This window comes from Misgurnus anguillicaudatus, chromosome 5, assembly GCF_027580225.2.
Source record: "Misgurnus anguillicaudatus chromosome 5, ASM2758022v2, whole genome shotgun sequence".
NCBI classification, from domain to species: Eukaryota; Metazoa; Chordata; class Actinopteri; order Cypriniformes; family Cobitidae; genus Misgurnus; species Misgurnus anguillicaudatus.
In genome coordinates, this window is record NC_073341.2 from 4,462,252 (window position 1) to 4,488,677 (window position 26,426).

At 37.4% G+C, this 26,426-nt stretch overlaps 1 long non-coding RNA gene across 1 annotated transcript in view; it reads right to left on the minus strand.

Annotated features, from left to right (window-relative positions):
* LOC141363888 (uncharacterized) overlaps positions 1-25,859 on the minus strand; it is a 111,026-nt gene extending 85,167 nt beyond the window's left edge. Inside the window, exon 1 of the long non-coding RNA XR_012369492.1 lies at positions 25,645-25,859. This is a non-coding gene — a long non-coding RNA (uncharacterized lncRNA). The remainder of the gene's footprint in view (positions 1-25,644) is intronic.
* Between the last annotated feature and the right edge of the window lie 567 nt (positions 25,860-26,426).

The following is a 26,426-nucleotide window of genomic DNA, read 5'->3' on the forward strand; positions in this document are numbered from 1 at the left end:
ACTGATGTATGTTAAAAAGTTATTACGATCGACAAGACTCGCGCTGACTGACAGATCCGAAACGCAACGCACAGCCGTGCAATTATGTGCACTGACAGAATAGTTAAAAAACAACGGTTTTGACAAGAATTTACGAAAGCATAATAAATAGAACAAACTTGCTGATTTTATTATTATCTATGTCCATACAGCGTTTGCGCGAACAGAACTAATTGTTTAAAATAAAACTTTCTCATTAATCTTCATCTAAATTAATAAATAATCAGATATCCGTTTAAAACGTCGAATTACAGTTTGCTTTATTTTTTAAAAATCAGTTTTGACTTAGTTCAAAACAAGCAACCTGATAAACAATAAGGAAATTAGAAAGATTTAATTCAAATGTTTCAGTTGTTATTTACTTACTTTTATGTTTTTACTAATATTTTTATGTTAATTGCAATTCATAGTAATCTTCAGTTTAAATTTTGCTTTTAAAATGTTACATTTTCATATTTTTTATCTATTAACTTATTTATTTTATATTCACCTAGATTGAAAATTAAGCTTGCTTTAACTTGAAGTAATTAAAAGATCGTCTGTGACCGAAGTCACACGGATACAAGGAGTTATTAACAAATATTTTATTATCAGAGTGCAGCATTTTATCAAGGTTTTCTGGTCTTGTGTAATAAAATAAAATAAAATAAAAAACTAAAAGGGTCATTTTTTACATTTGGGTTAAAAGAAGTTTGATACAACAGCGTTTTTAAGATTTTAAACTAATTCCAAAACAGCTCGCGTTCCTAAATAAGGGACGCGCAGAAAATGTCATTCATGTCATCTTAAAGATTGCACTCATTCACTTCACACACATATATGTGCTTTAAGAGGTTAATAATTTAGCGCTGTTCAAGTAAACACGTGATTATGTCTGGCCGAATTTTTTCTCTGTTATTCGGATGAATTCGTTGTTCGTTTTGAAGCCATTATCCGTGCCCTTCCGAATAACGTATTCAGCTTCGGGCACATCCCTAGTGGCTGGTGCCTCAATGTTCACGTTCTTGAGTATCGAGTCTCCAATAACCAAGGCACTTTTAACAGATGTCTCAGCCGGTGTATTGCTTAGAATGTCGAATCTGTTAGAAATTACTAGGGGGGTCTTCGATGGGCATCGGATATGACTATGCCCCTGACAGTCACCCAGTTAGTCAGCCGCCTTAACTCAGTTGCCGGATTCGAGCTATGTGTATTACTCGTTACAGTAGGCGCACCCAAAACAGTGTTTGTAACATTAACAATAGCATTAGCGGCCTTACTGTCCTCAACGAGCGTTCGGATGCGCGCTTCTAGTTCTGCAACCTTCTCTGTCAGCCTTATTACTTCAATACACTTAGCACATGTAAACCCCTCTGTGCTGACGGAAGAAGCTAAACTGTACATGTGGCAGGTAGTGCAGGTTACAAAAACAAGCGGAGTCTTACCGCTTTCATGCTGGGCGATGGCGTCTCTGTTCACCCGAATGAGGTTCGTGAAGCTGCATTGCGAAGGGTGCTCGCTTGCAGTACGCCTCGGTCGCCTGCGAACGTCTGGAGCCAGGTTGATATGAGGCACGCTGTACCGCAAATTGGATCTGCCAAGGCCGGGCAGCAGCTCTTCCACAGCTTCCCGATCTGGTGTGGATAGGTCAGAAGAGCATACATCGGATGAATCCACCATTAGATCGGCAATGAGGGCAGGTTATGGTAAAAAGACGGTAAGAAATGCTAACTATAGTCGGCAACGACTGGTGATGCTAGCGGGCTATATGCTATATACGACTCAGTGTCTCTCGTCACTCCTCAGCGTCTCTCGTCAGGAACAGGAAGAAAAGATTTAACACCATCGAAAATGAGCCCTTGTATGCAGTTGCCACTCTTTTAGACACACAATTCAAAGACAGGTATGTCTAATATGTTTAATAAATGTCTATACTATTAACAAAATTTTGAAATGGTGTTTTGGATAACTAGATACTGCATTATTATTGATTACTGCTGCATTAATATGTTACCACTAAAAGCTACTATAGAGGTTGTTTATATGTTTTTTTTACACAGTAAGACATTTATTTATTATTTTTCATTGTTTTTAGATACTTTACAGGAGCAGACAGCAACAAGCATGCCAAGGATGCTCTGACATAAGAGGTGGAGAAGATGGAGGCAACGTTACTGAGCAGGACCACACCTGAGAGAGCAGAGACAGGGCCAGAAAACCCTCATAAAGCCCCACGTCTGGAAGCACAGCCAGACAGCAGCAGCAGAAAAAGCAGCTTGAAAGGGCTGTTTGAGGAAATTCTGCAGGAGCATGACGAGGAACGTGGGGCAAGTAGCACTAGCAGCACACAAGTTCAAAATCAAATACAGACATATTTGACAGAGCAAATGGTCCCACGCTCAGACAGCCCCTTCCAGTACAGAGAAGTCAACCAAATTTGTTTTCCCACCCTGGCTCCCACTGCTACAAAGTTTCTTTGTGCTTATTGTACCAGTGTTGACAGTGAGAGCAGTTCAGTGTAGCATCCAACATTATTGATGCAAGAAGGAGCAGGCTAGGAGGAGAGAGGGCAGAAATGCTCATCTTCTTAAAGAAAAATCTGCCTTTGCTTTTGAAATTATGAGCAATACTAAATTATTTAAATGCTACTGCAGTGTGTAGCCTACTTGGTAAAGTATTTTTTGTTTAATATGTAGCTGCTACTCTTTTGATTTGTATTTTTGTTTATGTTTACTTTATATGTTGGTGTTGCACTATTGTTAAATACTGCACTATTTGAAGATTTGAATGCCTTTTTATAAAATAAAGGCTGTGTCAGAATCCTGCCAGATCCTTGTTTGTATTTAGATCTAGTTTAGCATGGCAGGGTTCTGACAGTACATATGTTCTATGTGGGAGATGCGTGGTTTTAGTATTGGTTTATTCTGACCACGCATTTCCTGGGTCTCGACACTTTTTCCACGATCCCTTACTTGTAATTATTTCCAGGTGTATGTAATTTACTCTGTCCCTATTTATTGTCCTTGTGTTTGCTGTTCTGTGCACGTTTGTCTTGTCGCTTATCCTGCTGGTTTGCTTGTGAGTGTTACAGAGATGGGGACTCGAGTTTGAGACTCGGACTCGAGTGCGACTTAAGTCGCACACACAGTGACTTCAGACTCGACTTGAGACTCGACCCTCAAAAACTTCAGACTCGACTCGGACTCGAGCCGCGCGACTCGTGAACAATTTTTATTTTTAGGAAACGTCTGATGAGCTCGCTGTCATACCCCTCCCTCCGTTACCTACAACCTGCCCACGACGTGATACTTGACGTATCTGCTCCGCACGCGCGGCCGCAAATCAAATGCACCGGCTGCTGCTGTCCCACTCATCTGAAGCTTTGGGTAGTGCTGTGACGGATCCGCGGTTCGGCTCGCATGCGATTCGCGGATTAATATGCAATTTAAATAGGGTAAGTTTATCATTAACTTGTTTCTAAGGCTTGCAATTGTTTAAATGGTTAAACAATTTAACCGCAAAAAGGCGCTAAATTGAGCAGATTTCTGTACGCTAGGGGTGTAACGGTACGCAAAAATCACGGTTCGGTGCGAACCCCGGTTTTGAAGCCACGGTTCGGTTCATTTTCGGTACAGTAAGGGAAAAATGCAAACATTAAACTGCAGGTTGTTTATTACTATAAACTTTTTTTACAATTTGTTTACACTTTTTTAAACACTTTTTTATTAAATATAACATATAAAATATATATAAAATGAAAAAATAATAAATAAAATACTACTGCAAAGTTCTTTTTTACATTATTTTATAACAGAAGGTAACTCTTTTCTTAACCTTCTCTTAAACTTTTTCTACTAAAACCTTGAACTAACAAATTCAATTCCTGAATACATTTATGAACAATTAGCCTACATTTTTGCCACCAAAAATGTTCTGTTTTGATTTATTTTGGATTGTTTACCTCACAGTATTGAATTGGCTATGTACCATCTCTGTATAAAAATAATATTACTGCTCTATGTGTAACTGCATAGCAAGCAACATGATGATATACTTATTATACACTCATTTTGAGATTAGTGAGTTGCATGCATAGCCATCTTTGATCTTTTGCACGTTTCTCCTATTCTTTGCTTGTGTCATCAATGTAAGCTGTGACTTTACTTACGAACCCCTCCGCAGCTGAGTAACAGCTGAGTAAGCCCGGGTACAACTCTTCCGTGTCCCGACCAGCTGTGACAATGATATGATTGACGTGAGGTGCAGATGAAAAATCTGATCACGCATTCCTTATTCTCGCTGTCACAGAAAGTGCGTCTCATGAATGCGTAGCAACGAAAGACGCGCAACCTCTCACTCACTTTTGAAAGAACAAAGCAGCGCGTTGACACGCGTTTAACATGCGCTTTTAGATACGACACGTAAACGTTTACATCAATAATCAAACGGATATACAACTAAGTAAATAAAAATCTTTCTGCGGGCCGAATTATGTTATATGTTTGACAGAAGACTTGCGCTGAACGAGGAGACTTCCGCCACTTAATATGTTCGTGCGGAAACGCACGTATTATGTTCCGCACAGGCGCACACAAAATGCATTCGGCATTTCGGTGCACGTGTGCACCGTGCCGAAAGCCCTGAACCGAAACGGTCCGGTTCGAATACACGTACCGTTACACCCCTACTGTACGCACATGCGGTTAAGTGTGTCCGGTCCAGCTCCAGTCAGGTTCAGAGTTGCGCTACTTTGTGTCATACTGTAGTCCATTAACATACATTTGCTGAATAGAGCAATGAAAAACAATGTAACGTTTTTATGTGAAGCGACTGCTGCATCTTCTTCCTGAAGCGCTCCACCTGTGTTTGAACACACGTTTCAGTGCCCTCAGTAGTGCACATACAGAGAGAAGTGTTTTAAAAGTTAAGCCAACATAAAATCTTTCTTTTCTTGACAGGGCACACACACACAAAATGATCTCACAGTATTCTTTTTCTAATAAAAACATTTTTGTTTATGTCTTAAGAAACCAGTCAGAAACCAATCTGGGCTTATTTGTTCTTAATAAAGAGACAGTAACCTCAATTAACCTACTTAAGTCTGTGTCATTTATGTTAATCAAACACAAGCCCAAGACAAACAGAAAATCACTTCTATTGTTCAAAAATAATAATAATAATAATATTTAATTTTTGCAATAAAGACAGTGTAATTATCCATTTAATTTCTGTACCTAATGCTAATTTTAGACCTTACTTAATGTGCAACTTTGTTCTTTTTTATAAATGTTTGTAATTTCTTTATTTGTTATTAGAGTTTTATTTGTTACAACGAGACTTGAGACTTGACTTGGACTCGAGCCCAGAGACTTGAGACTTGACTTGGACTCAAGCTCAAAGACTTCAGACTTGACTTGGACTCGAGCTCAAAGACTTTAGACTTGACTCGGACTCGAGCTCAGAGACTTGTGAACATCTCTGGAGTGTTAAGTGAATTCATAGTCTTAGTCTGTTTAATGGTTTAGACAAGTTTATTTTTAGTTTTGTTAAGTTTAGTGTCAGTTTAGTGTCGTGTTTCCCTTGTCTTGTTTTGCCCTCTCGTGGGTTTTGTTTTTCTGTTTTACCCTGTTTGTTTAATAAATTCCTTTGTTGTTAACGTCTGCATTTGGGTTCGTGTCTTGTCTCAAAACCCTGACAGGCTGCACTTTTAAGTTTTTTAAAGGAATCACTGAAGTTGCTGTTGGACTACTGTTTTATACTGTTGTATTTAAACATTCCTTTGTGAAAAATTTGTGTGCTTAAGTGTATTGAAAGCGTACTTTTTGTGTGCTTAAAATAATAAGAGTATACTTTTGTGTGCTTAAAATAATAAGAGTATACTTTTTGAGAAGTGCACTTGCTGATAATATGATATAAATTAAAGACCACTTAAGTGTACTTAAATGGAATATACTTTAATGACACTATTTATTAACACACTTAAAGGGATACTTCACCGATTTAGCATTCAGCTTTGTATCTGTAGAAACCCGGCAGTATTACTGAATGACCATGTTTCCCTCCCTCATTTCCCCCTGAGAGGAGAGATATCTGCATTTTGGTTCTGCAAAAAAGTCCTCCGATGATGTAATATGACGATTTTTGCATCATCGGAGGACTTTTTTGCAGAACCAAAATGCAGATATCTCTCCTCTCAGGGGGAAATGATGGAGGGAAACATGGTCATTCAGTAATACTGCCGGGTTTCTACAGATACAAAGCTGAATGCTAAATCGGTGAAGTATCCCTTTAAGTGCACTTTTTACAACTGCACTTTGTAATAATATGTATTTAATTTACATATGTATTTTAATTTTACACTTTCATCATAATATTTATAAACACACTTAAGTGCACTTTTAAAAATGCACTTTTTAATACAGTGTTTCCCATACATCGATTTATTTGTGGTGGCCCACCACAGAATCAACACTGGCCCCCCACAAATAGAATTTTCATGATTCCCATTTACATTTTTATTTCACTATTTAAAACAGCTTAATTCGGCCTAAAATATCATTTGATATATAATACAGATCAAATACAGATTAAAGAGTAGAAGTGAAACATATTTTAGGTGCCAACACTAGATCAAAAGCAAACACGACATGATGACGTCACATATATGCCAATTAGCGGGTGATGTCATCACCACCACAGTCTCTCAAAATCCTGTGGGAAACACTGTAATAATTTCTAATTAAGCTTAATTTAAAAAAAAGTACACTTTTATCATAATATTTATAAACACACTTAAGTGCACTTTTAAAAATGCACTTTGTAATAATATCTAATTAATTTTAACTTATAGTAAGTACACTTTCATTATAATATTTATAAATACACTTATGTGCACTTTTAAGAATGCACTTTTTAATAATGTCTAATTAAGCTTAACTTAAAGAAAGTACACTTTCATCATAATATTTATAAACACACTTAAGTGCACTTTTAAAAATGCACTTTGTAATAATATCTAATTAATTTTAACTTATAGAAAGTACACTTTCATCACAATATTTCACTAACACACTTGAGGACACTTTTTAAAAATGCACTTTGTATTAATGTCTAATTAAGCTTAACTTAAAGAAAGTATACTTTCATCATAATATTTATAAACACACTTAAGTGCATGTTTAAAAATGCACTTTGTAATAATATCTAATTAATTTTAACTTATAGTAAGTACACTTTCATCACAATATTTCTTAACACACTTAAGTAAACTGTTTTAAAATGTACTTTGTATTAATGTCTAATTTAGTTTTACTTAAATGTAACCCTGGTTAAATAATTATAAATATTATTATTTTAAAAGTGTGCTTAAATATAATAGAGACCAGAGGCGATTCTAGGGTTAGAGCTTTAGGGGTGCTGAGCACCCAATGAGCTCCGCTGCCTGCCACCACTCGCTCTTTTTTCCTACAAAAACCAATAATATGTCTATTGTAAAATAGCTATCATTTTAACATTGGTTCAACTAACTCCAAAATAAAGATTTTTTTGGAGACCTTTCAGGCATAAAAATGGGCCAGGGGTGAAAAAGATGAGAAGAATATTACCCCTCTAGGGTCCGGGAGCATGCTCCCCCTTAGAATTTTTTTAAAATAACATATTTTAAAGCATCAATCTGATGAGTTTTCAGATGCATTTTTTTGCCAACCTTTTTATTTCTAATTAATGGTGAGCTAGCACATTTTTGCCATTAATGCCATATTAAAGTCTCAGGACAAAAGGTGGGCTACAGCAGCAGTGTGGGTATGGTTTTATGTGAATATACTGTTTTAAGCTTTTGTCAAAATGACAAATCTCCTAATTTATAACTTTTATGCCTACAACATATGGTAGGTTTATTAATAGTTTGTTAATTTGCAGCTTTTCTTTTAACAGTCCTTTAATTGAACCATTACCTTTACTATATGTCTAAAACAAAACACTTGTGACTCCTGCACTAAGGGTTAAAAAAGTTATCCCCTTCATATTAGTCTACATGTGACAAACTAAAAAAATATTTATTGTCTAGTTTGATAGTAAGACAGTGATTTCACACATAACTTACCGGTAGCCTACTGGTGGTATACAGTGATATGTAGTTTGTTTTCACTCTGTTCCAAACGCCATGTTTTCATGAAGACTGACCAGAAAAGACGCATGTGATGTCATGTTTACATGACTCCCGATTGTTAAAATAAGTCTCAAATTAACGATAAATCATACAATAAACTTTAACAACGGAGACACACGTATGCAACTACCCACTGAGACGCACTGCATGCGTCTTGCGGAAGAACATTGTAACCGGCCCTACTTCTCCGTTTAAGTATATGGACGAGTCACCCAGGTACTGTACTACTCCGCAGCCCGCGGGTACCTGACGGACTAAAATAATCCGAAAATAAACACTTATAATACGTGTACCATGGTGATTCATTATAAGACAAAAACACGGCTTGAAAGATTGATTCGTGATGTACTCGCTCATTATAAACATAACGTAAACATTTTGTACGATTTGAACAAAAAAGTTGCATCACAACACAACTGATTCTCACTCTGCGTGTGTTTTGCGCTGAATGACGGACGGGCTAAAGCGATGCAGGTACAGAGAAGTAGAAGAAGAGGATGACACCATTTGCTAAGCGGGGAGGTTTTCATTTTCTACCTTATTATACATTTTAAACCACAAACTACGGAGTATGTTTTGGACATTATTTAACCTGGTCAAAGACGAACTTACATTTTAGAATAATTAAATTTCTTGCCCCAAGTTTTAGGGGTGCTGAGCTCCTTTTTAGGGGTGCTGAAGCCCATGATAGAGACTATTCATACATCTACATTTATTTTATAAATGAGGAAATATATGTGAATAATTCAATCTGAATTATAAATCTGAAATGAGTAAACCAATCGGAGTGTTTAATTGCAAGCTCCGCCCCTTTTTGCTTTCGGATCGCGTCTCAGTTCAGACGAGAGATGCAGAGCGACAGAGACACTGATCTAACGCTAGAGTGTTTAATTTGATTAAATATGACTCCTAAACTGTTTAAAGTTTATATAAACTAAAGAAATCAGAATTTAACTTGCATATATTCAATGATCTAGCGTGATTGTGTGGATTGAGCACTTTTGAGCTTTCATTTTGACCTGGTGAGTTTGTTAATTACCAATGTTATAATTAGCCATAAAAACGCATGTCAACACTTAAATGGCATATCATTTTATTTGTTTAATGCATACGATACAAAATGGTGTTATATTGTGATGTTATATGGGTTGGATTGTTCATTGCAGTGTGATTATGTAAAACCACATGGTGCGTTGTGTTCACTGCTGTTCGCTGACGCCATTTTGGTTGCACGTGCCTGTGAAAGACAAAAAGAGAGAGAAACACGTGAATGGACTGAACATTCCTTGAGCTGGATTTTCCTAATTGATGGCGAGCCTCCCATTTCGACCTGATTGGATCACGAATCTAGAGGAAAGGACAAATTTCTATTTTAAATATTTTTCTTCAGACGAATAAGAGGATACATTTCAGAAACTGTTTCCTTATTCCTTATATATATAAGTTCATTGTATTTTCATTGTTGTTTACCATATTGTGATTGAGGAAAGAAAAAGAAAGGTTTCTCAATACTCAAAGTAAAATAATTAATTAATCAACTTACCTTCTGTCTCTGCTTGTTGCTCACCATCACCGCTACCTCCTCCTTCGTACCGCAATTATTAAAGTAAATATAAAGTTGTATTAAGGACCCACATAAATTGTTGCAAAAAAGCACTCTTAATGGCAACTTATTGGTTTTAATTTCAACTTAATATGTGATACATTGAAATTAATTACACTCAATGTTTATTCAGTTCGCTCGCTGAAAACAGTGGATTTAATCCACACTTGAGTTTATTGTTAACTGACATTAAAGTGTATTTTAAGTCACATTAATTGCATGTCATTATATTGTGTAGTGCACTTTAAGTATATTGTAAAAACACAAGAAGCAATTATGAAAGTAGATATAAAGTTGTAATGAAGTACCAATTAAGTTGTTAAAAAAATCACTCTTAATGGAAACTTATTACATTTTATTTCAACTTAATATATGATATATTTGAAATTAATTACACTTAATGTGCATTCAGTGCGCCGAAAAGATTGCATTTAATTTACACTTAAGTACTTAAAGTATATTATTTATGTAATAAGTACACTTTATAAAAGTACACTTAAGCACACTTATTTGTGACAAATGCCTTTATTTTACAATATTGTGGCTGCACTTTAATTAAAATATTTTTTCTTATATTTAAGTTGGTGTTGCACTATTGTTATACTGTTCTATTTAAAAAGAATTTTTAAAATAAATGGCTTCCATTTCCTGTATTCATTCATATTTTACAAAGGGTTTAACCTGAGCCAGACCTTACCACAATGATAATATCACAGTTATGTAGGTGTAGTATAATCTTTTCCTTTTTTTAACACTGGTATCAGTACTCTGTATCGGTTAATACCCAAACCATGAGTATCGGAATCGGCATCGGGCGGGAAAAAATTGTATGGAAACATCTCTAGATGCATGTGATGTAATTATTTTCATATACATTAGATATTTATATAAACGTATGACCATTTTTAACATTGCCATAACAATTCTATTACCGCTTATGGTTATAGTTATTAATATTTACATAACAGGGACAGCTGTACAATGTAAAAACAGAAAAATGTATGACAGTAACGCCGCCTGAAGAAGCCAGAGAAGGTGGTCTTGCACCAATGGACGGTTGCCTACACAGTCAGAAGCACCAATGCTGAAGAAAATGTTCTCTTTATTGGAGTTGATGTTACATGACCTCTCTCATAGCTGAAAAAAAACATACTCCTGTATGAGATTAGTTTATTGTACTGTGTGGCGAGCAGGACGGGCGACTGCCTTTTCTGTGTTCTTCGTCATACACATGTCACGGTAGGCAAACACACTGTTTCCTCCGTGTCTCGTGTATGGTGTTTACTCACCTGTGATGTCATGTGCTCGTTATCCCTTTTACCTTCACCTGTGTTTGAATGTCTCACTCCAGCTGCTCATCAATACATGCTCTCCATAAATACTCACTCAGCTCTCTGTTCCCTGCCAGATACTTGTTCTATGTCAGTCTCCGGACCGTTTTGATTATATTGTATAGCGTGTGGATTGTTTATTGTGTCATCTTCATTCTGGATGTTCCGGTCTTCACCAGTTGGATTATCACCACAGACCCACACAGCAATCACCATCACATGGACATGCTCCTCGCTTGTAAGTCACGGTCTAGTAGCCTACTGCTGTAAATACGTAAATGTAAATATGGTAAAACTGAAAATGCAAATGAAATGCTGTTAATAAGAACATACTGCTACTAATACTGTTAATAAGAAAGTTTATCGTTTACAGTAACATTTAAGCAATTTTAGACAATTTGAGGGACAAAGATGCTAAATTAGTTGTTTTCTGTGCGCATACGCGCACACACTCATGGAAACAAACTCAAAAGGCCATGCATGGAAACGCGCATTTCAAAAATCACGCAAACACTTAATTTCTTTCGGCTTGACAGTAGATATATGCACAAATCTTGTAATACCACAGTCTCTGCAAGTATTCTCATTAAAATAGTAATTTATTTAAAGGGGCCATTTGTAAGAATTGAGGTAAAAGATTTTAAAAAATGAGCTACACGCATCAAAAGAATGAGAAGAAATAAGAGTGTTGTTTAAAACAACCAATCATCATTTTGATAATGATAAGTTATTCATTAATAATTACAATTATTAATGTTGATATTTTCTACACCACCCTGTTAAGGGAAATTATTGTTTATCACTATTCCAATTCGGGGAATTGTTGATTTAGCTTAAATGCAAATGCATACAATTAATCGTCATTAACTATATATATATTGTAGGTTCCAGCAGAACAAATCGTAACAATTAATTGATTAATTCGCCAACGAATATATATCTAAAATTGTACATCAATTCTGCTGAAACCTTGAGCGTGAGGTAGCATTGATCGAAAGTTTAAGTGACTTTGAATTTAATCAGAACTCAGAAGGCATCCATGGATAAACATGCACATTTATTTGACTACTCTACTGGGATTACATGACACATAGACAAAGGACAAACAGGAACATTTAACATGAAATAAAGAGAGAGAAAGAGAGAGGGAGAGAGACGGTAGCATAAATCACATTCATCTTACTTAACCAACTTAAACGCAGCTATATTCTAAGATATAGGGTACTTGCATATCTGTGCAGTTGGAGGCATTTGAAAGTCTTAGGTTCAGATGGAAGAAGATGGCTTGCAGGTCCAGTTGCAGCATTTTCATGCTGGAAGAACAGACCAGGTTGTCGGTATGCGAACCGAGCGTCCAGTGCATTTGACAAGTTGTTCCGAAAGGTTTATTTATTATCCTTTATTTTTCCAGGAATAATCCCATTGAGATAAAAAATCTCTTCTGCCAGGGAGTCCTGGCCAAAATGGCAGCACACAAAGTTTTACACAAAAATATTTCAAACAGACAATACAAAAAAAGTCCAGCACTTAGAACTACCATTCTTAAAAATGAAATATATAAAAGTTAATTAAAACACGAACATGATTCTTTCAGGTAAGATTCCAAAAGGTTTTTAAAAATATTTAAAGATGGGAGCACATCCAGCATCAAAATACTCTGCATTTCATTCCATAATCTAGGCGCATAAGAAGAAAAGGCAGTTTTGCCGAACTCTGAGTATGATCTAGGCACAGTTAAGAGTAATTTAAAGGATGATCTAGTGTTATAACTACCAGAACAATAAGATAAGAGACTACAGATATAAAAAGGCAAGTTACCTTTTAAAGCTTTTGCAATAAACTGCAACATATACATTTTTCTTTTCTGATACAAGGAGAACCAACCAACCAAATCAAGCAAAGTACAATGATGGGTACGTGTAGGAGCATTTGTCACAAATCGTATTGCAGCATGGTATATACTATACATCTAATTTTTTAATGAAGATAAAATAGTATGCATATAAATCACATCACCATAGTCCAACACAGAAAGAAAACAACTTTGAATAATTCTCGTTTTTGCCTCAAATTTCTTTAAACGAAAAAGAAACCTCAATTTGGGTCTGAGCTTTTTTGAAAGATTTTCGATATGAATATTAAAGGCGGAGTCCACGATGTTTGAAAAACGCTTTGGAAAAGGAGACGGGCCGACTACCAATCAGCAGTAAGGAGCGTGTCTACTAACCGACATCCTTGCTGGGTTGCGTATGTGTGGGGCGGGTCTATCAACAGAAGGTCCAGATTCTATTGGGGTAGGGGCGTGTTTGTTTCGGTGATTACAAATATCAACATTGGCTTTCAAACATCGTGGACTCCGCCTTTAAAACCCAACCTTTCATCAAGCCATATACCCAGGTATTTATAGGTATGTACTCTTTCTATACAGTCTCCTTCCAAAGTTGAAATAGGTGGAATCACACATTTGTTACGAGAGCGAGTAAAGAGCATATATTTCGTTTTCTTAATATTTAAAACCAATTTTAAATTTAACAATGAAGATTGCAATACCTGGAAAGAATCTTGTAATAGCTCTACGGCTTTTTCCATGGACTTTGCTCCTGCATAATAATTGTATCATCAGCGTATAAATGCAGTTTAGCTGTAGTTATCAAATTACCTAAATCATTTATATAGATTGAAAATAAAACTGGTGCTAAAATTGATCCCTGAGGAACACCTTTCTTAATTTCAAGTTTTTTTTAAGTAAAATTTTCAACTGAGACACACTGCGTTCTTTCAGATAAATAATTATAAAACCAATTTATACTCATTTTACTAAAACCTAAGCAGCTGAGTCTGTTCAACAAAATGTTGTGATCTACAGAATCAAAAGCATTAGAGAGATCAACAAATAAAGCAGCACAATGATTTTTATTATCCAATGATGTAATCATATCATTTGTGTAACAACCCATTTCAAGGAAGCAACAAAACACAAAGGTGCACGTTCAAAATATAATTTATTTTAATAAAGGGGTTTAAATGTAATCAAATTAAACATAAACATACACCTAACTTAACATAAAAATCAACTTAAATATAAAGAAGCACAACAAAACAAAAGGTCCAGCCAGACTCAAAACCAAGCCAAATGAGAATGAGCCCTGGTGTGAGGATCCAGATCTCTTAAGTACCCAAAAGGAGGAATTGGAAACAGGTGGATCCAATTAACCTATAAAGAGAAAAGGTAAACACAACAAAAACTACCTCGTAACACCTCCCCCCTTAAAAGGGAGAGGCCAATAGACTCTACCATATTTTATACAATATTACCATAACCTTTCAGAGTAAGCATTAAGTCTCTATTTCCACATACACATAATCCAGTTGTCATACACCTCCTTGGCCTAAAAACCCGCAACTTCCCGGCGCCTGGGAAAAGCATAATTTAAGGAAATAAACCAATAAATGTATAGATCATGTTTAAAAGGTGGTTAAGACTTCAGACCCCAAGAGACTTCATTCATCACATGGAGCACGTGACAGTGCGTCAGCAATTATATTATCACTGCCTTTAATGTGATGAATTTCCAAGGCGTAAGGCTGCAAAAATAGGGACCATCTAATAAGACGCTGGTTGGGATTCTGCAGAGAAAGAAGAAATGTCAGGGGATTATGGTCAGTATACACCACTATTGGCATAGTCCCAACAGACAAATACACCTCAAAGTGCTGTAATGCCCAAATCAAAGCAAGAGCCTCCTTCTCAATAGTAGAGTAATTGATCTGATACACATTTAACTTCCGTGAGAAATAACTAATAGTGCGATTAATTCCACCTTCATCAGCTTGCAACAGAACAGCACCTGCTCCCACCTGACTGGCATCCACCTGAAGCTTGAATGGCTTTTCCAGTCGGGGGCTGTCAAAACAGGAGATGATGTGAGCAATCGCTTTACATTCTCAAACGCATGTTCACACTTGGCAGTCCAGACAAATTTAGCTTTTGCTTTTAACAAATCAGTCAAAGGGGCAACAACAGAAGAAAAATTAGGGCAAAAACTACTGTAATACCCCGCCATTCCCAAAAATCTCATTAGTTCACGTTTTGTTTGGGGAGGGGGAAAGTTGTTAATAGCTATTACTTTAGCACCCACTGGTCGCACCTATCCCATACCTACCACCTTACCCAAGTAGGTCACAGTTGCTCTGGCAAACTCACATTTGGCCAGATTAATTGTGAGATTGGCAGCAGACAATCTCTCAAACAGGGCTCGGATACGGTGTAGGTGTTGCTCCCATGTATCACTAAAGACAACAATGTCATCAAGGTACACTGCACATCCCTCCAAACCAGCTGTCACTCTATTCATCAAACGCTGAAATGTAGCGGGGCATTTCGAAGGCCAAAACTCATAACGGAGTAGGAAAATAGTCCAAAAGGTATTATAAAAGATGAAATATCTTGAGCACGTGTAGTCAGAGGCACCTGCCAGTATCCTTTAAGCAAATCAAATTTACTTACAAAATTAGCAGACCCCACTTGATCTACACAATCTTCAATTCTGGGCAAAGGGTACGAGTCAGGTTTAGTTAAAGCATTCACACGTCTGTAATCTGTGCAAAAACGTTGAGTACCATCGGGTTTTCCTACTAGCAAGCATGGAGAAGCCCAATCTGAAAAGGAAGGTTTGGCTATATTATTATCAAGCATGTAATTTACTTCAGACTCCAACTTCTGACGTTTATCTAAAGATACTCGATAGAAACGTTGACGAATTGGCTTAGCATTTCCTACATTAATGTCATGTTCAATTAGGTTGGTACGAGAGGGGATATCTGAAAAAGAGCAGAAAATTCAGTTATCAGAGAAGTTAATTCAAAACATTGCTCAACAGATAAATGTGCTAACAATCCTTCTAGATTTTCCAGAGTTTCAGAGTTCTTTAGACGAGGTTGTAGAATTACATCATCAGGTGCTCTCACATCCTGTCCTTGTTCACCTGAAGGTGTCACACTAGCAACTGCAACTGGAGAACACGTTAATTTAGAAGTAACAGTGCGAGCATAGAAAGGTTTCAACAAATTCAAATGATACAACTGAGTGGACTTCCTACGGTCAGGAGTGGAAAGCACATAATTTTGATCAGACACTCGTCTAAGTACAGTGTAAAGGACCTGAAAATTTTGCACAGAAAGAAGAACTAGGTAAAGGAAGTAAGGCTAACACCTGGTCTCCTGGACTAAACATGCGAACCTCTGACTTGCGGTCAAACCAACATTTCATCTTTCTCTGAGCTTTTTCCAGGTTTTCCTTTGCAAATTCTCCAGCCAAAATTAAACGTCGACGAAAACCCTGCACATATTGAATTAAACTCTGTGGTGGTTCCGGTGGCAAAACAACATCACACAATACTGCCAATGGTCCTCGTACACTGTGTCCAAAAACTAACTGATTTGGGCTTAGCCCCAAACTCTCCTGAATAACCTCACGAGCAGCCAGCAACATCCATGGCAACCCTTCCTCCCAATCACCCTTAAGCTCAGTACAATATGCCCTCAATAGAGACTTTAAAGTCTGATGGAAACGCTCTAAAGCGCCTTGACTTTCAGCATGGTATGCACTTGACCTGTTGTGTTTGATGCCAAGCTGTCTCAACACTTCCTGAAACATATTAGATGTAAAATTTGTACCCTGATCACTCTGAACTATTTTTGGAATTCCAAAAATAGATATAAACTGGGTCAAAGCTTTAACAACAGACCGTGTTGTAAGGGCACGCATGGGATAGGCTGCAGGATATCTAGTACTTTGACACATCACAGTCAAAAGATAAGCATTACCAGATTTTGAAGGTGGTAGTGGCCCCACACAATCCACTAATAGATGTTGAAAAGGGTGTTCCATAACAGGTATGGGATATAAAGGTACAGGTTTCAAAACTTGATTTGGTTTACCAGTTAACTGGCAGGTTTGACAAGTCTTTATATATTGTCTTACATCACTCTTTACACGAGGCCAGTAAAAATACTGCAGCAAATGCTGGTAGGTCTTATTAACTCCAAAATGACCTGACACTCCTCCATGAACTGACTCCAAAAACAGTATTTCGCAAAGAGGCAGGCACTACAATTTGTATCATGGGTTCACCCAGACCTTGCTCACCACTAGAGGTCCACTTCCGCAACAGTACATCATTCTCAATAAAGTACCCATTTGTGGAACTTTCTGCTTCCTCTGAAGACAACACTGCATCAAACAAAGACCTCAGCGATGGGTCCTCCTTTTGAGTGGACACCCAAACCTGCTGGGAGACAGAAGGTAAAGCAAGAAGACCAGGCACCATCTCTTAGATGTTGAATAATCCTTAGAATCAGACAGTTCTATTCCATCAACATTCTGTTTGCTCATTGCACGTGTAAGGGCACATGACACAAATACATCTGGATACTGCTGAGAGATATCATTCTCACCAAAAGGAACAGGTGAAACGGTTACCACAGGTGGCGGTGGTGGAACGTCACGCCATACACGGTCACCTGCCAGGTTATTTCCCAAAATAACTGAAACTCCCTCCACTGGCAGAGAAGGTCGAACTCCCAACACCACTGGTGCATTTACTAAATCTGATTGAAGGAACACATTATGCAAGGGAACAGATAGTCCAATGCCTCTAATTAACACACTATTCCCTGTATCAGATTTCTGCGAAAAAGACAGAACAGATTCCAAGATAAATGACTCTGATGCACCAGTATCTCTCAACACCTTAACAGGGACCTGTTTGTCACATCCAAGTAATAACACATAGCCATCTGTAATAAAAGCAGCATAGCCAGTGTCTTCATCATTACAAAGTACCACAGGTTTCGCCACATTCTGTAAAACATCAAGGCAACAATCAATATTAATGTCACTCTCAACAGATGAAACAGTAAGAGTAGGCTTTAGTTCAGATTTGGTACGCATCACTTTTCCTTTGAGTGCTAAACAATCCTTTTTCCAATGACCCTTTAGATGACAATAAGCACAACGGTCATTTTTGTCAACATAATTTCTCAAATTCCTCTCTCCTTTATCAGAAGGGACATGACGGGGAACTGCACCATCTTCAGGATTATCAGTGAACTTTGACCTACCTTTCTTAAGTTCTACCTTATGATTGAGTACATACTCATCAGCAAGAACTGCAGCTTCTTCTGTAGATATAACATTACGGTCGGTCAGAAAAATGGACACATGCTCAGGCAAAGTACTTTTAAATTGCTCTAACAAAAACAATTCATAAAGATTTTCATACGTATCTGTTCCTGAGGCAGAACACCAACGATCTAACTGAATTTTTAAATCTTTCACAAATTCAGAATACGTCTTTTCTGTAAGTTTCCGCATGTTCCTAAATTTCTGCCTATAGGCCTCTGGCACCAACTCATAAACCTTTAACACAGCCTCTTTTACCTTTTGATAGCTTTGACCATCATGAGTATTTAAGGCAGAAATGGCCTTTTGTGCCTTACCAGTTAACACACACTGCAGCATTACAGTCTGCTCCTTCTCAGGCCATTTCATCATACTTGCCAAACGTTCAAATAAACTGAAGAACGTATCAACATCAGTTTCACTAAACTTGGGCAACAGTCTAATATTATTGGCAACACCCAACCCCATTACAGAACTGGACACACCAGTCCCTGCCAACTTGCCTTCCCCAATCAACTGAAAACGCACAGCCTCAACCTCTAATTTACGAATCTCAACTTCACGATTCAATCTTACCTTTTCCAACTCCAAAAGCATCAGTTCTTTCCTCTGCTCAAAAGAGAATGTTGAAGCCATTTCGCCAACACGATCAGAACCAAACTCACTAGTATCAAGGACATTCAAGTTAATAAGAGCAGTTTTAACAATTAATGCAACACTGTCCTTCAACTTTTTATCCTTAGTATTTAACTGTATATCATATTTTGCAGCAACCACCAACAATTGTTTCTTGGTTAGCTGATCAAACAGTTCCTCACTAGGAGACTCAAAAAATAAGTCTAACTCAACCATTTACAACAAGATTCAACTGTTCTCAACTACCTGTAAACACAAATCGTGATTATTCCCCACTACTCTATTTCCCTTTTTCCCTACAATAAGTAGACCCTAATCTTCATGCCCATGCCAAGAGTTGAGTCTTTTTAAGCACTCAAATACCGTCAATCGTATAATCTCACGGACAAACCAGTGAGACACACAAAAGCGGCAGTGCTCTCAACCCAGCAAAAAGCACAAAAATAACAAACTAAAAAAACAAACCAACGCAACGCGTTGCTAAACCTACTGGGGAAATACCACAACTGTGCTACAGATTATTGAATATTATGAATAAACTAAATAAACTCATTCTCTACACAAAATAGAAAAACGTTCTCACAACAATTTTGGGAGGAAAGCAAAAATTAACTTACCCAACGTAATGTGGTTTCAGTTTAGTTTTCCTTAATTTCTCTTTCTTCACCAACCAACAACCAAAGATGAAGCATATCTAATATACAAAAGGACACCAAACAGACTCCTTACTACTCCCAACAAAACACATGTGTGCTTGCTAACACATTAGCTGAGTCAAACACACAGGTGAATCAAGTAATGAGCCCCCATTTTGTTACAACCCATTTCAAGGAAGCAACAAAACACAAAGGTGCACGTTCAAAATATAATTTATTTTAATAAAGGGGTTTAAATGTAATCAAATTAAACATAAACATACACCTAACTTAACATAAAAATCAACTTAAATATAAAGAAGCACAACAAAACAAAAGGTCGAGCCAGACTCAAAACCAAGCCAAATGAGAATGAGCCCTGGTGTGAGGATCCAGATCTCTTAAGTACCCAAAAGGAGGAATTGGAAACAGGTGGATCCAATTAACCTATAAAGAGAAAAGGTAATGTGGGATTTGATTTTGTTGTATTAATCGTGCTGTTTATAATCTTAATTAATGTGTATTGTTACAACAATGTTTTCTGTGATGACCACAAGAAAGTTGTCTGTGTGTGTGGAAAGTTACCAAGGAGGGGGTGGCTGGTATGTGTGTGGGAGCCAGGGGGGCTATAGAAAAAGCCCTGGAGGGAAAACACACAGAACAGATGGTTTCAATAAACAAGTTGTTTGCTTTATAACTATGTTATATTTAGAGAAAGTGAAAAGTAGTATGTTTAACTAATGAATGCATTTTACCAATTCATGAACAATGGAGTATTGTTGTGTTGTTGAATAATTATGTTTTATATATTTACTGCTTACATTTCATGATGATTGCCAAACGTGTTAAAGTTACAAAGATGTCCAAATAAGGACTGTGGAAATTGATTTTGTTCCATTTTATATTTCTTTAATTAATCATTTTATTCTACAAACACTGTGTGTTTCATATATGCATTGAGTTATTACGTAAAAATGAGGTGTTTGAGTTTGAGAGTGGAAAGCTACCAGCTTGGGTGTGTGTGTAAAAATGCAAGAAGAATTAACTAGGAATGTATGTCTGGAAATTGTCAAAGATAAGAAAGAGACCAGAGTGGGAAAAGCAAACAGACAACCATGTATTAACCAATGCTTTAATATTCATAGGATAAAATATGCAATATATTTCTTACTTAATCAGTATTAATCAGTGAATAATTGATGTAATAAATATAAGATGTTGTCTTTGATAAATGTGTATTAACCAATGAAATGAAGGTTGCATACAGAATAATCTAATGGGGGGATGGCAGCTCAACTTGGAAGAACAGAATCTCCTGCGCTTGTTCTTTGTGTGTGTGTTTTCTTCCCTAACAGATGTTTTTTTGAATAATGATTAAAGTGTTTTGCTTAGAAGTAGTATTGCAGTAAAAGATGTAATATGTGTTTATCTATCTAAAGAAGTTAATGTGTGCCTTATTCATATAACCAATTTTACGAATAATGAAATGATGTCATGATATTGAAATGTGTTTTACATAATAATCACTTTCATTTTACAGCTTATGTTTTTTATGAATAAATGAATGTTTGATTAATGATTTGGTTTTAAGAAAGCATTATTATATTCTATGTGAAGTCAATCATATGTGAAGTGGAGGAGTACTGGGGAGGAAGTTACGGGCTGCATGGCCCTCAGGGATGAGCGGAGAAAAGTTTGTTTTTTCTTTGCTGTGTGTGTCTATCTTCTGCAGGCTAAAATTGGGTGGTGATGGAGTCAGATGTACGAGGGGAACGGCCTTTGTGGGTGGAGATTCTAAGAAGAAGATCGACGTCACATACTTTATAAATAACTGTTTTCTCCAAATGCTGGCTGTTAGTAGATTGCCTATTGTGGCCTTGAGACTGCCCAGCGCTGTAAAACTTTTTCATATCTGATCAATAAATAGTTTAATTTTAATACCGTGCCTTTCCTCTGATTATGAACATGCAGATGGACGCCTTAAAGTCCAACAACTGGTGACCCCTGACGTTTTGTGGAGGGAAAGGAGAGAGTGAGCGGAAGGAGGGTTTCACATTGAAGAAACCAGAGTAAGCGAGGATTCCCTTTCAACACAAAAAGAGCGCTCTATTAAAATAAGGTAAGCAGAAGCCTGTTTTATCAAATTCTGCTAATTGGATATACCAAATTACTTGTGTTGATAAGGAGATCCGAACTGAATTACAAATTTAAATTTTTTATAAATTGATCAGAGTGAAAAACTTTTTGAAATTTTTTAATTTTGTTATTAAATAAAAGGTTGAGGAGTCCTTTAACGCATTAGGCGTTATAAAATACCAACTCAGGTTGTAGCCTGTAAGGGGTGCAAGGCCCGTTGGATGAAAGGTCCAAGAATACTGTTAATGGCAGTGTAAGTTAACAGAATTAATTAAAAAGGTTGAGGATTCCTTTAATACATTAGGTATTATAAAATACCGACTCAGGTTGTAGCCTGTAGGGGGTGCAAGGCCCGTTGGATGAAAGGTCCAAGAATACTGTTAATGGCGGTGTAAGTTAACAGAATTAATTAAAAAGGTTGAGGATTCCTTTAATACATTAGGTATTATAAAATACCGACTCAGGTTGTATAGCCTGTAGGGGGTGTACAGCAGCCCGTGGATGTAAGGTCCACGAATACTGGAAAGAAGAAGTGACGTCTTAATGTGAATAGTATTGTTGATATATTGTTGTTATTTTTGTGACATTTCTGTGAAAGTTGTATTGTGTTTGTATTGAGGGTGAAACTACTGAAAACTACTGGTGTATATATCCTTCTGCTAGAAAAGAGTGACGTGTTGTGCTTTTTGAAGTTTTGAACGCTTGTAAATTGTGTGAAAATGGCTAAATTTAAAAAAAAATGTGTGATGATGATGGTTGCCTAACAGTGTATGTGCAATGGCAAAAAGGCAAGTAGTTTGGAAAGGGACCAACTGTAAAAGACTCAGAAACAGATTTGAGAAAGGGGACGAGAATCGCTTTTGTTGCAGCTGAAGTCGAGACGATTACAAAGAGAAAAAGGGAGGTTGACAGTTGTGCTGTGAGCGAGTAAAGGAAGTAGAACAATGATGCACTGAGCCAGTACCCTCAGCCCCACCCATGGCTCCTCCTCAAGTGAAGTCACTGTACCCCTCACTGCACACACCTCCTCCTTATGAGGAAAAGTCTGTTTCGATCTCAAAGCAACAGCTGGTGTTAACAGTTAACAGTGGTGAACTAGATGCTGAATTTGATGAAATAAAGGCCCTGAAAATAAAAATGGAAAGATTACAACAAACAATTATGACACAGGGAGAGATAATCACAACTCTATTAAGATTACAGAGAAATACAAATGATAACAACATGGGAAAGAGATCTTGTGTATTACACAGACAGGGCCATAAACAAATCACACAAACAGAACTTGTAGAGGTAGATAAGATTAAGAATAAGCTTTTGAAACTGCAGCTAGAACAGACTAAACAGGCAAACACAAAAAAGAAACAAATGCCCCAGCAGGCCCAACCAACACCAGTAGCTATGACAACTAGTGTCCCCGACAACGTACAATATCTCAATCAGCCCATAGATCCATATACAGGCCCACCCTATAAAGGAAACCCGTGGGAGGGATATAACCAACAGAGAAGGGGAGGGCCAAGAAGGAGTAGTAGACCAAAACAGGGAGGTTTTGGAGGTTTTGTAAGGAATACATGTTATGTGTGCGGACAAGAAGGTCATTGGGCCAGAAGATGCCCTCAAAATGGGTCACAGCCCCAATATTCCAGTGTAAGGTATCCACTTAACGCACCAAATGCAAGGGGATGGGGTCCCAATAGAGGAGGTGGCGGGCGTGGAAATGGTGGTTTTGCCAGGGGACCACCAGCGCCACACAACCCATCACAACCAGATTTAATGGCGCCTATGCACCCAACATGGGGCCAAAGGGAGTGATGCGGATGAATAAGGGGGCACACAGGAACCCACCATGAAAGGAATGGCTGGACCTCTCATGGACCATTAAGAGCCCTAGTGGATAATGGGCCTAAATAGTCCACCGTAAAAAAAAAAAAAAAAAGTTTCAACAACGGTGGAGATAATGGGTTTCTGGTAAAATTGAAAAGTGACTATCAACAAATCACTACCCTATAAGGTAGCAAACCAGTCTAGTTTGCACACATTTCTGTATTTCTCCAACACACTTGTTAATAATAGAAAGGGACCTATAAATTACAATGACCTGTCAATGTTGTAATGTGCCCCCGGACGGACGGGGCACAAATGAATGGCTAATTAAACTATGGAGAGATAGAGCCTTATGTCTGACCCAGGACCAGAGACTTATGTTATTTTTTATTTTATTTTTTGGGCCTTATAAACAACAAACAATAGATAATAATGTATGTACCAATATATAAAACGGTGTCTTAGATAAAGTGTACCACAAAATCCTGGCCAACCAAACCTGAAATTATGTCCATGAGGGTGTAAACTTGACTGACCTAATTACTGAGGGGATGCCACATGATAGTAAAAAAAAAAAAAAAAAAAACAAAACCAAAAATGGCCAAAAAAAAATAGAAAAAATTTGTTTACAACACCACTGCCAACTACCCGCTACTAATTACGCTATTTACGGATGGCTTTGTTTTAGAGCAGCAGATGGCACATTGAAGGCAGGTTTTGCAGTTGTTGAACAGGTTGAGAATGATTTTGTAACAAGACTGAGTGGTAGGTTGAACTGTAAACAGTCAGCACAGAGAGCTGAAATTATAGCTGTTATCAAAGCCTTGCACTACACTGGTGAAGAGAGGGTGATTATTTATAGTGACTCTGCTTATGTGATTGGTGCAGTATATATGGAACTGCCATATGGCAGATAGGTGGGTTAGAAACCAGGAAAGGCCGGCCTATAACACATGCTAGCGAAGCCTGACACATAATACAGGCTGTGAAGGTACCTAATGAAGTGGTTGGTGTCAACTGCCTAATAAACCACTTATATCCCCAACCATGGTTTCCCAAGACAAAGTTAGATCTGACAAACTGACAAACACGCACTGGAATTGACATATAGTTTCGGGGCTGCTCATCGCCCCAATGACAGAGCAAAACTGACATAATGAACCTGACCTTGACATTAAAACTTGACTTGACAAAATCTTTGCACAGACAAAAATAACATGGCTTGAGGTATTACCTATTGCATTAATGTATAATCGCTCTTCTGTTAACAGGATTTCTGGTTTCACACCCTTTGAATTGCTTACAGATCGACAGTTTCCAGGCCCACGGAACGCCTTGGTGCAGGATCTAATCCTGCCACTAACTAATGATGTTGATTTCTACAAACTAACTGCTATGATTAAACATTTTTCCTGCCAGGCTAAACGACACCGGGACAACGACCATGCTGTTACAAATGATGATTGAGTGAAAGTGAAGGTGTTCAGACGGTGCTGGGCCGAACCGAGACGGTCCAGGCTACCGAGAAGTAAAAGCAAAAACCTAACATTGTGTCCAGCTACAGGTCAAAGGCGACACCTGGTTCCATCTCTTCTTGTGTTACATGTGATTTTCCCAGCAGGTCTCTCACAGAAACAGTTGTGGACCTGAGGACTCAGGTCCAAGAGAGGGAGAGTGTTGAAAGTGAAAGTGAATCAGCTGGAATACAGAGATAACAAACAGGAAGTGAAACATCATTGGTAACACCCACACAACACCAACAACAAATTCAAAAGACAATCTGTAAAATTGTGCATAAAAAAGGTGACATTTTTTCCTAGCCCAGCAACAGAACCTTTAGCACACTGCACAGATTGGGCCTACGGAGCAGGTATAGCCATACAATTCAAAGCGAAGTACGGTACACAAAAGGTTGTAAGACAGAACAAACACACAGGTGAATGTGCAGTTACCCATGAGGATGACGGCAGATTGATTTTTCATTTAATAACAAAACAAAATTGTACTGATTTACCAACATATGAGAATTTTACCAACAGCTGGGGTGTGGGTTAGATAAATTGGACTTCCATAAGGTGGTGGAAATCCTGACAGAAGTGTTCAGGGACCTGAACATCACAATTACTGTTTATTTATTATAACCTGGGTAGCTACATATCATATTGACCTTTGAATTTCTTAAGTTTCTTATATAATCTTACATTTCAATGTTTCCTTTTGAATCTAATTTTTAAGTTTCTTATACAATTCTACAGTATTAATTTTACATTTCATTTTTTTTTTTTGAATTTATGATTGTTTTTTGAGTATTTGCCAATAGGCATAAGTGTATTTTTCCACAGAGATGAAGCTATATGGAGATTGGAAGGTTCTGTGGGCCCTAGGGGTTATGACTGCAATTATAATTACCATAATATTTAGCATAAACAATGAAGGTAATCTGAAAATTGACAAAAGGTCCAAAACTACATCACAAGATTAGTGTGTAAAGAGATATGGGGGAATTGAATTAAATTACACAAAAAAAAAAATTTTTCAACGACGTCATACACCTTTGATTTATGCAGTATGATAGACTGTGGAGGGCAATAGTAACCTCCATAGTAGTGTACATTGGTCTATTAGTGGCTATCCTGGTGACCTGTGGATGTTGTTGTATTCCCTGTCTTAGATCCCTGTGCAACAGATTAATAGTGTCAGCAATAGAGAAAAAAGAGAATAATCCGCCCCCATATAGCATGCCCCTATTAGGCTTACAGAACCTGGATGAGGAGGAAGAAGAAAATGTGTGACCTCTTTCAGAGGTCAAGAGAGGGAATTGTGGGATTTGATTTTGTTGTATTAATCGTGCTGTTTATAATCTTAATTAATGTGTATTGTTACAACAATG